Genomic DNA, 12225 nt, shown 5'->3' with positions numbered 1-12225 from the left:
TCATCCTCGAAAGGGTTCTCAGTAGAGGGTTTTTGGGAATTACTGTAATAGGATACATGAAGATAAACTGTATCAGTGATTAATAACCGTCTTATGCCTCTTTTCAAAAACAACTGTTTACAATAAAAGTAAAGTCGAAAATCTTTTCTAAAAGAGGAACCGTTCAATTCTCAAAACATCAAAGCCTTTCAAAATGGTTTATCTATACTGAACCAAAGTAGCCTTTCATATTTTATTCCCAACTAGAAACACGAAACCAAAATCAACCATCGGTTAATCTCATTCCAACCATGGCCCTAGGACCAAACAGTCCAACCATCAACCAATCACCACAATCCAACAGAGTCCCAGATGCAAACACAAATAGGAAGTTCAAGCACAAACAAACAGTTATAGCAAGTAGAACAATTAGCAATTAATCACAAAGGCAAACCACGTATAATATGCACACCCAAACAATGTCACATAGATGCATATGATGCATGCCTGTCCTAGTGGCTGATGATATCATCTGTCGGTTATATAGCCAACCCGACACGTCCTGGTAGCTAACCATGGACAGAAACACCCATCGCGGAGCAAGTAGGTTTGAGCTACAACCCCATTGCTACTACCCGCTCAACCCAGAGCCAGTGGAATAACCACTACTGCGGCTACTACCCAGACGGGTGTTTAACAGCTCAACCTGGAGCGAGTGGAATCACCACTACTACCGCTACTACCCAGGCGTCACAGTCTCTGACCTGGAGCAAGTGGGACGAGCCACAACCCTTGCTACTACCCAGGTATCTCAAACATATATTCATTCAGTTCCAGCCATGGATCAACATCCATCTCAGCCATCCGGCTTAAATTCAAATTTCATAGTTAGCCATACGGCCCATAACTCATTCGGCAATCAGCCATAAATCAATATCATACACAGCCATTCCGGCTCACGGTTCAATCCAAAACCAGCCAATATTCATAATCATACTCAGCCATTCCGGCCCATAACAAAACAACACTTCCACCGTTCAACATCATTAAATTCATAAAACCGGAATTTAAGCCATAAGTTACTTTTCTCAAGCCATTTCACTCTGAAATCAAATTTCAACTCTTTTCAGCCTTGGCTTTAAAGATCTCATTTTCTCAAATCATCTCAGGCTCATAAGCCAAATTTACTCAAAGTGAGTCTCCTTTTGAAAACAAAGCCACTCTCGGCTTTCTCTTTCCAAAACTTCCAAAACCATGGCAAGTTAAGGATTTATTTCAAAGTATTCAAAATCACTCATCCAACAATGGGATTTTATAACAAAAGCTTCTCGGTAGAGTCCCAATTCTTTAGGGAAGGTCATCTTACATCAATTCTTTAAAATTCATTGAAACTCTTAAAATCATGGATTCTCGGTTCAAGTAAATAAAAATGAATTTATTATAAAGTCGAACCATACAAAATCACAAGTTCCAACCCGGTCCAAAAATTAACTCATTTGAAATGGAACCGGTTCATTTGAGTCAAACCACTTTCAGGTTACTTTTTGGAAGCCATTTTTCTAGCTCTTCCAATATGCCTCAAGCTTAATTACTCAATCAAAAGTTTGGTTTCCTTTAAAACCGCTAAAAGCTCATTTTTATATTGAAATCAATATTAGAGCATTATTCTTCCCTTCAGTGATCCAAATAGTAAAAATAGTTCATTTCTAAATAAGTCAAACTCAAGGCATAAAGTTCACTAAATAAATTAAGCTTGAAGATATAATTATTCTCTTAATAAATCAAATGATACAACTTCTAAAAATCCAATCCTTTCTAAATAACTTTTCAAACAAGACTAGGATTTTGTAGAAATTTTGGCAGCATCTCCCCTAAAACTTGGACTTTTGCCACCCGGTTCGGGTCCCAACTAAACCGTTTCTCATTCCTTTTCAACAGCTCAAAACCAAAAATCAATTTAAAAGCAAGCTAAATCCAGCAGTCACCTCAGTGGCATATCTCAAGGAAACCATTTCAAAAATCAACTCAATATCAACCGATTTAACTCATTTCTAAAGCTTTAAAGAAACGGTTCAGTAACAAATCATTTGTCCAAGATCAAGTCGAGTAAAGTAAACCAGGCTGAATTCAAAAGTGCATTCGACTTTTCACATCATTAAATAATTGACTCGAATCAAATCAATCCTCAACGGATTAAACTCAGATTTCAAACCTTTAAAGAATCACTTCAAAACATTATATTTCACAAAGCCGCACAACAATTCAACCAAACCAACATCCATAATCACTCGAGTCAATCAAATAACACATAAGGCAGATACAATCACCAAATACACAATATCTCACAACAGTATCCATATGTAATAATTCCAATACATAAAACATAGTTTTTGGAAAGCGCCCCTACCTCAAAAAGCAAATTCCATAACCCAAACGCGTCACATAATCCTTTTTGCCTCGACCCGAGATCAACAATCAAAATCCCGGCAGCTAAAACCTCAGTTCCAAGCCACTTTCGCAACAGTCTCAACAACTTTAATCGCAACATACAACAACCAAAACTCAATCGTATAGTAATTAACACCACAAACCTCAGCGTAAAATAACAGAATAGTAGCTAAAGGGCTTTCAAATCGAAACGCTTACCGAACCGAAGGAGGAACGGTTGAATCGAAACAGCGGCGGTCTCCGGGCTGGCTCGGCAGCCACCTCAAGCGGCTGCGGCGACAAATTCCGATCACGACATCTGAAACCAACACGCGGCGACTATAGTATTCCCGGAATTCAAAAAGGACAGAAACCGCATTTAAAACCCTTACCGGCAACCTTTTCCGGTGACGACAGCAGTAGGCAGAAGCTCCGACAGTGGTCCCTAACATCACAAAACCACTCCTAGCGGTCGGAATCACAGAGATGCAGCTCCCTTCTCCGGCAGCGACACCTGTGGCGGCCTGAACCCCTTTTGCTGGCGGCGGTTTGGGCTTACCATCATCAGCAGCAGCGAGCTCGGATGGTGGCAGCAGCGTCCGGGTCAGATTCCAGAACCCAGAAATGGGAGCAGATTTTGGCGGCGGGAGGAGGCACGAACGACGGCGGCGCTCAAGAGCTCCGGCGAGGACGCGTTCTGCCTCATCGCTCTTCTTCCTCTCGCGTGCAGTGGAAGCATCTTCGGCCCGGGTTTGGTGGTGGTGACAACCTCAGCCGCGGTGACACACGTCAATGGCAGCTCGACGGCGGTGGGAAGGAGCGGCGAGTCCCTCTACGCGCGACGCCGACTCCATGCTTTCTCTCTCCCTCTCGGTCTCGCGCTTCCCTCTGTTCGCGATGAGGATGAGCAGCAACTGACGGCGAGGCACGGCGGTTGGACAGCGGCGCGAAGCTTCAGTGACAGCGATGACGCGACGGCGGCGGTAGAGCCCAGCACGCCGGCGTGAATCTCTTTCCTCTCCTCCTCCCTTCTCCCGCGGCCCTATTTCCCTATTTTCCCATCTTTGATTTGGCGCTGCTATGGGTTTCAGTTGTGTCTGCGTTAGGTTTGCTTGTGGGTGAGTGATGATGAGGGTAAAGGAGAAGGGCAGCAGCTACGACTGCATGGGTTTGAGGGGCTAGGGTTTTCTTTTTTTTTTTTCAAAAATTAGGGTTAGGGGCACTTTAGTAATTTCACATAAAAATAGGTATAATGTTGTAATTAGAAATAAATCCTAATTTAACAATAATAGTATATAAAAATACTATTTGCTCATCAATTTCACACTTTATTTTCAATAAAATGTCCAAATCCAAAATTTAGAAATAATATAATTAATCTCTCTGGTTTCCAAAATAGCAATATGAATATATTAAAATATTATTTATCTAATCCAAATCATATAAAATCCTTATTATTTTCATAACTATCAACCTTATACTTTAAATATAGAAAATAATCCAACAATTATAAAATTGGATAATAATCATAACTTATCTCAAATCCAATAAATCAAAACTAGCCTTAATTATCTTTAATAAAATATTCTCTGAAATTAAGGCTATAAATAACTGTGGGATTTGAGACTTGATCATAATAAGACTTTTCAAATATTCTGGGTCTTACATTCTACCCACCTTATAAAAATTTTCGCCCTCGAAAATTGATACAAAATTAAAGAAATTCCATAACAGTTCACCTTTGAACACATTTAAGGAAGAAGCAAAAATATCTCAAAATATAATCATATATACGATTTTCAAATACTTTGATTGTCATAAGCATAAGGATGTAAAGGTAGGAGTGTGATTGCAAAGCAAACGTTACAAGGTAGGCTCCATGCAAAAGATAACATGGGTCAATCATGTGGTAGAAGGGCAAGGCATCAAAGGCTATTAAACAGGATGGAGTTAAAACGACGTGCTCGACCTCCGCACACTAATCTCATATCAACCTCAAAGTTTCAACTTTCCAACTCCATCAAGCACTTTACAAACCCCAAATTGATCATAAGCCTGTCAACCACAAACCCGTTCGCAAGGAACAAAACTCCCACAACTCATACGTTGCACACCTACCGCTTCCACTTCCGTATACACATCACGTCTTAAAGGACTAACGTATCGCGTTACTATGTCTACAAGTCGCACGTGATATCAAAACAATTCTCGAGTCTACTCAGAAGGATACCAGATTTAGAACGGAGAGACAATTGTCAAGGACAATACTCATAGATTTGAAAGAATATACCCAATTCCAAATAAACAAGGATGTTCAAGCAATGAAGTTTACTAGACACAATTCAATTGACAACTTCAAAGATAACCCTTGGATCAAAGAAGTTCAATAGGATCAACAAGAAGAAAACTAGCGTATCAGTTTGAAACAAACTCAAACCGAGTCGATGAAGTATGAGGTTTATAGAAGAGAATATTTCAAACCCAAGACAAAGCTCACAGAAATCAAGAGCATGATTACAAATACTTTCGAATACATTGTTCATAAGGGAACCGAAACTTGCGGAAAAACCACTTCGCAATTTAGAAGAAAAGTTAAGTAACAAACATTCTCCAAGAGAATAACAAAAGTAATAACGTGGCTTTACTGTAATACAATTTTTTATGTTGAAATAGATCATGTAGAATTTTAAAAACAAGGTGCACACAAGTTTTGGTAAAAGCTAAAATATTTCCTCAAATATTTTAGAAAAGTAATTAGGTGCACAACTTAACCAAAGGCAATCATAAAACTCAAAAAAGAAATTAAATGCTTGTTCAAAAATTCCCAAAGTTTATATTCAAACAAGCGTGTATAAAATCATGGCAAAGACGAAAGAGAAAATTAAACTCTTTTTAGAAAGGAAATTCCGAGGTAGAAATTTGCTTACAATCTGGTAAGGAAATAGGTGGTGCATTACAAACAACCAATTTCCACTAAACAAGGGACTTTTCAAAACCTCATTTAAAATAGCTCATGCCAACTTTAAGAACAATTTTGTCAAAATCGAATAATGGCTTCACTCTCAATCAAGTAACAGGGAATAGATTCAGTTTAGAATTTCTTCAAAGAGAATTCAAAACTTCTTTAAAAGGTTCAAAACAAAACTCCAAAAGTGTTCTTGAAATCACCACCTCCGAAGAATATTCAAGAAGTTTAAGATGCACTAAAAAGGAGTCAAGCCTTGCAAGAAAGGATCTTAAATTAAAGTAGTTCAAACAAGATCCACTAGACATGGAACATCAAACAAGTTTTAAATTGATCCAAAAGAATACAAAAGTCATAGAAAAAGACAACTCAATCATTTGTAATTTCTCAATGATAAGTCTTTGACCAAAAACTCTTGCAGAGATAATGGGAGAATAAACAATGCTCTAACTTGAAACGAATCAAACTGACCCACATAAGGATGAGATTCACAAGATTGGAAAAAAACCAAGATCAATGGTGATGTCCACAAGATGTAAAAGATTAGTCAAAAATAAAGTCAAGTATGACATTCATATAGATGAAAAGCTTAAGAAGAAACCAGTCCGTTCATAAGAAGAAAGCTATGAGTCCAACGTTTTCAAAAGAACAACAATGGCATAAACCATGTAGTATGCTAAACCAGACTCAAATCAAAATGAATTAAGTGAAGTTTATCAAACGAAACTCAACCGGAATAAAAGCGAAAAATCCTTCCTTTCCAGAATTTCGGAAAATATCCAAATGCACAATCAAATAAAGATGCCCATTGGAGCTATAGTAAAATTACTAGAAAGTCAAATTTACTTTTAAAGTAAGTGCAATTGCGTAAACCAGTAAAAGTATAGGCAAGGTATTAGAAAGAAATAGTTGTTAAACTGTATAAATAATTTCAAAGTCTCATATATAGAAAAGTATATATCTAATCAACAGCAACTTATAAAATCTCAAAATCAGCTGTGATCACTGTCAAGTAAGAGAAAAACTGAATCAACAATTTCTCAAAGAATGGAGTCAGAACCCGGAGTTAAAAGTCACAGTACATTAAGACAAGTTCAAGGCTATATCAAAGAATACTTGAATCAAGAAGAACTCAAACAGAGGAAGATAGATATAACAAGGATCTTAAACCAGCATATGCACTTAAGGTCAAACAAGAATGCATATGGATAGAGGAATAGAGTTGAAAAATCAAACTACTTTTCAAAAGGACTAGCAAACAAGAACTTCGAGTTAGGATATAAAAGAACAGGTTGACTCAAACAGAATTCAAGACACACAACTGAATAGCCTTGAGAAATAATTTCTAACGTTCCCAAAACCCGCGATTCGCTTTACTCAAAACTCGTATATCATCTATGATAACTCATCAGTGCTTTCATATACATAATTCACTAGTATTAAGCCGGCCAAACTTAATATCAGGAATTATGAAATGCAAGACTAACAGCGTTAAATCAATAGATCATCATGTGCATAAAGCTCTAATTCTCGTCTTTTGACAAGACCTATTACATGACAAACACTCAGAGTATGCAACTGAAGCATAGTCGGTCCATTCCTCAGGCTCTACAGGAAGGACCGCTCTGATACCATAATGTAACACCCTAACTACCAAAGCTCACGCTTCCGGCTGCGCTACTCTGATAGCTCGGATATTACGACGACACTTATTCTATTTAATACTAAAATATGAGCTTGTTTAAAACTTTTTACCACAATATCATTCCCAAGATACTTCATTCGATAACGTACATCCATAGATATCATACAACTTACAAAAACTCATAAAGAGTATATCCATATATATACATACATATATATAAATAATATTACAAACATTAACTAATACAATCACTATCCCTCTTACAAAATATATATCAAGATAAAGGCGAGGGTACAATAAATAATAAGCTACAGCAATACAAAGCATTTCAACAACAACTAAATAAGCTCTTCGTGACTTCAGTGCTCATATCCTGAAAGGGGAAAAATGTAGGGGGGTGAGAACATCATCCTCGAAAGGGTTCTTAGTAGAGGGTTTTTGGGAATTACTGTAATAGGATACATGAAGATAAACTGTACCAGTGATTAATAACCGTCTTATGCCTCTTTTCAAAAACAACTGTTTACAATAAAAGTAAAGTCGAAAATCTTTTCTAAAAGAGGAATCGTTCAATTCTCAAAACATCAAAGCCTTTCAAAATGGTTTATCTATACTGAACCAAAGTAGCCTTTCATATTTTATTCCCAACTAGAAACACGAAACCAAAATCAACCATCGGTTCATCTCATTCCAACCATGGCCCTAGGCCCAAACAGTCCAACCATCAACCAATCACCACAATCCAACAGAGTCCCAGATGCAAACACAAATAGGAAGTTCAAGCACAAACAAACAGTTACAGTAAGTAGAACAATTAGCAGTTAATCACAAAGGCAAACCACGTATAATATGCACACCCAAACAATGTCACACAGATGCATATGATGCATGCCTTTCCTATTGGCTGATGATATCATCTGTCGGTTATATAGCCAACCCGACACGTCCTGGTAGCTAACCATGGACAGAAACACCCATCGCGGAGTAAGTAGGTTTGAGCTACAAACCCATTGCTACTACCCGCTCAACCCAGAGCCAGTGGAATAACCACTACTGCGGCTACTACCCAGGCGGGTGTTTAACAGCTCAACCTGGAGCGAGTGGAATCACCACTACTACCGCTACTACCCAGGCGTCACAGTCTCTGACCTGGAGCAAGTGGGACGAGCCACAACCCTTGCTACTACCCAGGTATCTCAAACATATATTCATTCAGTTCTAGCCATGGATCAACATCCATCTCAGCTATCCGGCTTAAATTCAAATTTCATAGTCAGCCATACGGCCCATAACTCATTTGGCAATCAGCCATAAATCAATATCATACACAGCCATTCCGGCTCACGGTTCAATCCAAAACCAGCCAATATTCATAATCCTACTCAGTCATTCCGGCCCATAACAAAACAGCACTTCCACCGTTCAACATCATTAAATTCATAAAACCAGAATTTAAGCCCTAAGTTACTTTTCTCAAACCATTTTACTCTGAAATCAAATTTCAACTCTTTTCAGCCTTGGCTTTAAAGATCTCATTTTCTCAAATCATCTCAGGCTCATAAGTCAAATTTACTCAAAGTGAGTCTCCTTTTGAAAACAAAGCCACTCTCGGCTTTCTCTTTCCAAAACTTCCAAAACCATGGCAAGTTAAGGGTTTATTTCAAAGTATTCAAAATCACTCATCCAACAATGGGATTTTATAACAAAAGCTTCTCGTCAGAGTCCCAAGTCTTTAGGGAAGGTCATCTTACATCAATTCTTTAAAATTCATTGAAACTCTTAAAATCATGGATTCTCGGTTCAAGTAAATAAAACTGAATTTATTATAAAGTCGAACCATACAAAATCACAAGTTCCAACCCGGTCCAAAAATTAACTCATTTGAAATGGAACCGGTTCATTTGAGTCAAACCACTTTCAGGTTACTTTTTGGAAGACATTTTTCTAGCTCTTCCAATATGCCTCAAGCTTAATTACTCAATCAAAAGTCTGGTTTCCTTTAAAACCACTAAAAGCTCATTTTTATATTGAAATCAATATTAGAGCATCATTCTTCCCTTCAGTGATCCAAATAGTAAAAATAGTTCATTTCTAAATAAGTCAAACTCAAGGCATAAAGTTCACTAAATAAATTAAGCTTGAAGATATAATTATTCTCTTAATAAATCAAATGATACAACTTCTAAAAATCCAATCCTTTCTAAATAACTTTTCAAACAAGACTAGGATTTTGTAGAAATTTCGGCAGCACCTCCCCTAAAACTTGGACTTTTGCCACCCGGTTCGGGTCCCAACTAAACCGTTTCTCATTCCTTTTCAACAGCTCAAAACCAGAAATCAATTTAAAAGCAAGCTAAATCCAGCAGTCGCCTCAGTGGCATATCTCAAGGAAACCATTTCAAAAATCAACTCAATATCAACCGATTTAACTCATTTCTAAAGCTTTAAAGAAACGGTTCAGTAACAAATCATTTGTCCAAGATCAAGTCGAGTAAAGGAAACCAGGCTGAATTCAAAAGTACATTCGACTTTTCACATCATCAAATAATTGACTCGAATCAAATCAATCCTCAACGGATTAAACTCAGATTTCAAACCTTTAAAGAATCACTTCAAAACATTATATTTCACAAAGCCGCACAACAATTCAACCAAACCAACATCCATAATCACTCGAGTCAATCAAATAACACATAAGGCAGATACAATCACCAAATACACAATATCTCACAACAGTATCCATATGTAATAATTCCAATACATAAAACATAGTTTTTGGAAAGCGCCCCTACCTGAAAAAGCAAATTCCATAACCCAAACGCGTCACATAATCCTTTCTGCCTCGACCCGAGATCAACAATCAAAATCCCGGCAGCTAAAACCTCGGTTCCAAGCCACTTTCGCAACAGTCTCAACAACTCTAATCGCAACATACAACAACCGAAACTCAATCGTATAGTAATTAACACCACAAACCTCAGCGTAAAATAACAGAATAGTAGCTAAAGGGCTTTCAAATCGAAACGCTTACCGAACCGAAGGAGGAACGGTTGAACCGAAACAGCGGCGGTCTTCGAGCCGGCTCGGCAGCCACCTCAAGCGGCTGCGGCGACAAATTCCGATCACGACATCTGAAACCAACACGCGGCGACTATAGTATTCCCGGAATTCAAAAAGGATAGAAACCACAATTAAAACCCTTACCGGCAACCTTTTCCGGCGACGGCAGCAGTAGACAGAAGCTCCGGCAGTGGTCCCTAACGTCACAAAACCACTCCTGGCGGTCGGAATCACAGAGATGCAGCTCCTTTCTCCGGCAGCGACACCTGTGACGGCCTGAACCCCTTTTGCTGGCGGCGATTTGGGCTTACCATCATCAGCAGCAGCGAGCTTGGATGGTGGCAGCGGCGTCTGGGTTAGATTCCAGAACCCAGAAATGGGAGCAGATTTTGGCGGTGGGAGGAGGCACGAACGACGATGGCGCTCAAGAGCTCCAGCGAGGACGCGTTCTGCCTCATCGCTCTTCTTCCTCTCGCGTGCAGTGGAAGCATCTTCGGCCCGGGTTTGGTGGTGGCGACAACCTCAGCCGCGGTGACACACGTCAATGGCAGCTCGATGGCGGTGGGAAGGAACGGCGAGTCCCTCTCCGCGCGACGCTGACTCCACGCTTTCTCTCTCCCTCTCGGTCTCGTGCTTCCCTCTGTTCGCGATGAGGATGAGCAGCAACTGACGGCGAGGCACGGCGGTTGGACAGCGGCGCGAAGCTTCAGTGATAGCGATGATGCGACGGCGGCGGTGGAGCCCAGCACGTCGGCACGAATCTCCTTCCTCTCCTCCTCCCTTCTCCCGCGGCCCTATTTCCCTATTTCCCCATCTTTGATTTGGCGCTGCTATGGGTTTCAGTTGTGTTTGCGTTAGGTTTGCTTGTGGGTGAGTGATGATGAGGGTAAAGGAGAAGGGCAGCAGCTGCGGTTGCATGGGTTTCAGGGGCTAGGGTTTTCTTTTTTTTTTCTCAAAAATTAGGGTTAGGGGCACTTTAGTAATTTCACATAAAAATAGGTATAATGTAGTAATTAGAAATAAATCCTAATTCAACAATAATAGTATATAAAAATACTATTTGCTCATCAATTTCACACTTTATTTTCAATAAAATGTCCAAATCCAAAATTTAGAAATAATATAATTAATCTCTTTGTTTTTTAAAATAGCAATATCAATATATTAAAATATTATTTATCTAATCCAAATCATATAAAATCCTTATTATTTCATAACTATCAACCTTATACTTTAAATATAGAAAATAATCCAATAATTATAAAATTGGATAATAATCATAACTTATCTCAAATCCAATAAATCAAAACTAGCCTTAATTATCTTTAATAAAATAATCTTTGAAATTAAGGCTATAAATAACTGTGGGATTTGAGACTTGATCATAATAAGACTTTTCAAATATTCTGGGTCTTACAGTTTTGGTGGCTCGGAATGAAGAGTTACGTGGCGGCATATTTGGCTGAGTGTTTGGCGTGTCAAAAAGTGAAAATTGAACATCAGAAGCCATCTGACATGTTCAACTATTAGAGGTTCCAAAATGGAAATGGAAAGGAATCACTATGGACTTTATAACCTGTTTACCAAGGACACAAGCAGGATTTGATGTAATTTGGGTAATTGTAGATAGGCTAACTAAATCCACTAATTTTTTACTTGTTCAGATAAATTATTCTTTATATGAGTTGGAAAGAGTGAATGCGATTGTGAGATTACATGGCGTGCTGACTAAAATTGTATCAGATCATGATCCCCGCTTCACTTCAAGGTTTTGGAGAGCCTTTCAGAAGGCATTCGATACACGATTGTGTTTGAGTGTGGCTTATCATCCATAAATAGATGGACAATTAGAAAGAACAATTCAGACCTTAGAGGATATGTTGAGAGCGTGCGTGTTAGATCAACCAGGAAGTTAGGATAGGTATATGCCATTAGTGGAATTTGTCTATAACAATAATTATCATGCGAGTATAGGGATGGCTCCTTATGAAGCGTTGTATGGATGGAAGTGCCTATCACCTTTGTATTGGTATGAAATCGGAGAATCATGTATGCTAGGTCCCGAATTGATAGCTGAGACAACAAAGAAAATCAAGAGAATCAGAGCCAGAATTCTCACTGTGCAAAGTCGTCAGAAGAGTTATGCAAA

General features: G+C 38.7%; 1 long non-coding RNA gene across 1 annotated transcript; it reads right to left on the bottom strand.

The window, feature by feature from the left end:
* Positions 1-7133: 7133 nt before the first annotated feature.
* Positions 7134-10973, bottom strand: LOC140177847 (uncharacterized). Its single transcript, XR_011869346.1, has 4 exons — positions 10221-10973; positions 10048-10147; positions 9809-9936; positions 7134-7389 (listed from the first exon to the last, which is right to left on the bottom strand). It is a non-coding gene; the product is annotated as an uncharacterized lncRNA (long non-coding RNA).
* Positions 10974-12225: the final 1252 nt, after the last annotated feature.

The sequence above is a fragment of the Arachis hypogaea genome, chromosome 2 (genome assembly GCF_003086295.3).
Source record: "Arachis hypogaea cultivar Tifrunner chromosome 2, arahy.Tifrunner.gnm2.J5K5, whole genome shotgun sequence".
NCBI classification, from domain to species: Eukaryota; Viridiplantae; Streptophyta; class Magnoliopsida; order Fabales; family Fabaceae; genus Arachis; species Arachis hypogaea.
The sequence above is the reverse complement of the archived record's forward strand: the minus strand, read 5'-3'. Positions and strand labels throughout refer to the sequence as shown.